Source organism: Jaculus jaculus, chromosome 8, assembly GCF_020740685.1.
Source record: "Jaculus jaculus isolate mJacJac1 chromosome 8, mJacJac1.mat.Y.cur, whole genome shotgun sequence".
Taxonomy (NCBI): domain Eukaryota; kingdom Metazoa; phylum Chordata; class Mammalia; order Rodentia; family Dipodidae; genus Jaculus; species Jaculus jaculus.
Window position 1 is genome coordinate 15,928,326 of NC_059109.1, and position 2,573 is coordinate 15,930,898.

The following is a 2,573-nucleotide window of genomic DNA, read 5'->3' on the forward strand; positions in this document are numbered from 1 at the left end:
ATAAATTAGGTATTAGCAACGTGGAGATGACTCGCGAGGTATGGCAGGATATAAGGTGCAGAAGAGTATGAACGCCCCACTGTTTTCTGCAAGGGACTTACTGGGGCCTCCTCAGACACTGCAATCTCCACAGACACTGAGCAGTGAGTATTTTAAATAAGGCAATCAAGGACCATTCTGAGTTCCTACAAGTCAAGTTATTTAAAAACAACTAACATTCTCTGGCTAACAGGAAGACAGCCAAAGTGGTCAGCAAGGGAAACCTGGAGTTACCAGAATGATGAGGCACCTGCACACTGCGTCCTCTTCCTCGGGGGTGCAGGACCCCGCCCAAAGAAACTTTGGCCTTTCTGGGACAGACCAGGCTTTCCTTTTTTAAGTTTACTTATTTATTTGAGAGAGAGAGAGAGATAGAGACAGAGGGAGAGAGAGTGAATTGTCACACCAGAGCCTCAGCCATTGCAATCAAAAAACCCAGACGCTTGTGCCACCTAGTGGGCATGTGCGACCCTGTGCGTGTCTTACATTTGTGGGTCTGAGCTTGTGAGGGATCTGGAGTCAGGTCCTTAGGCTTCTCAGGCAAGTGCCTTAACCGCTAAGGCATCTCTCCAGCCCCAGGCTGTTCTTCATCACAGCATTTATCAGCAGTCTCCACCTCCTCTTTAAACCTACAGCCCCTTCTCAATTCCTACAGCTCTGATTGCCTAAGCCCTGGTTTGGTATACAGGCTTTGTTATAATTGTCACGTAATCACACAAACATGTTCCCCCCCTGAACCCCTCAAGTGCCATCCTGGCACCCACTGCTGCCCCCTGCCCAGCTCCTGGCTTGCCGCCAGTGTACAACCAACGTCCTGTCTCCTCTCCCATGTCTCTGGAACCCGTCTCTGGAAATGTCCTCCACGTCCCTTTGAACAGGACTCAGATTTGAGGCTGCGGGAAGAGGGTGCATCCACAGATAAAACAGACTCCTCAGTCACTTTGCCCACCTCCTCCCCCCAAACCCCTTTATCATGAAACACCAAAGCAAAACGTCTACCTTGTGACTTCAGAGTAGAGTACGGGACAAGCCCCAACAGAAACAGAAGAGACCCAACAACCTTCCCGAGAGCAGGCTGGAGTCCTCAGAGCCACAGCCGCCACCAGCAAATAGCTTCCAATCTAAGTGACCCTGGCTCCCCACAAGGTCAGGTGTGTTGTTTGATGGATTTAGGTAACCTTTAAGTTTGTTGGGAGCCAGTGTGCTGGCTCACGCCTTTAATCCCAGCACTAGGAAGGCAGAGGTAGGAGGATTGCTGTGAGTTCAAGGCCACCCTGAGACTACACAGCGAATTCCAGGTCAGCCTGAACTAGAGTGAGACCTTGAAAAACCAAAAGAAAAAAAAAAAAGTTTGTTGGGGGCTGAAGGGATGGCTTAGCAGTTAAGGTGTTTGCCTGCAAAGCCAAAGGACCTAGGTTCGATTCCCCAGGACCCACGTTAGCCAGACACACAAGGTGGCGCATGCGTGTGGAGTTTGTCTGCAGTAGCTGGAGGCCCTGGTACGCCCGGTTTTTTTTTCCTCTCTCTTTCTCTGTCAAATAAATAAATAAAATATTTGAAAAAAAAAAAAGTTGGTTGAGGGCTGGAGAGATGGCTTAGTGGTTAAGCGCTTGCCTGTGAAGCCTAAGGACCCCGGTTCGAGGCTCGATTCCCCAGGTCCCACATTAGCCAGATGCACAAGGGGGCGCATGCGTCTGGAGTCCATTTGCAGAGGCTGGAAGCCCTGGCACGCCCATTCTCTCTCTCCCTCTATCTGTCTTTCTCTCTGTGTCTGTCGCTCTCAAATAAATAAATAAATAAATAAATAAATAAAAAGTTGGTTGGAAGCTACTCAACCCACACAACAGTCAGAGAAAAGTCATGTTCTGGCCCTTCCACAAACTTCTGTGCAAAGAGGCTACAAAACCCAGAAGCTGAACACTGGGTAATTGGGTGGTTCTCTCTAGGGAAGAGTTCTGACATACACTGACTGTGGTTTCTCCAGAAGAGCTGATTCAAAGAAGCTGGGAAGGACGTGGGATCTTCTAGACTCTCACTCACTGGCCTCCTGAGGGTAGCTTTCCCAAATCAGCAGGGCTTGGTTTGCAGCATCAATGACTTTTGACTGACAAATGCTAGTGTTAATGAGGAAGGAAACCACATTTCGACATAAGCCCCAGAATCCACAGCAGGCTGCTGCCACCATGTGGTTACTTGGCACAAATATGAGAGAAACAAACCCTATAGGCAGAGATTTCAAAGAAACAAAATGAAACGTGTATATAAAAGCACAAATATGAATCTCACATGTACAAAATAGTTTATTAAATGTCGTGGATATTTAGGTCAAAAACATGTTAGTCTAATTGCGTTTGAAAAAGCTCTCTAAGCTGTGTGTGGTGGTGCACACTTTTAATCCCAGAACTTGAACTTGGGAGGCAGAGGCAGGAGGATCACCGTGAGTTCAAGGCCACCCTGAGACTACACAGTGAATTCCAGGTCAGCCTGAGCAAGCGTGAGACCCTACCTCAAAAAAAAAAAAAAAAAAAGGTAGA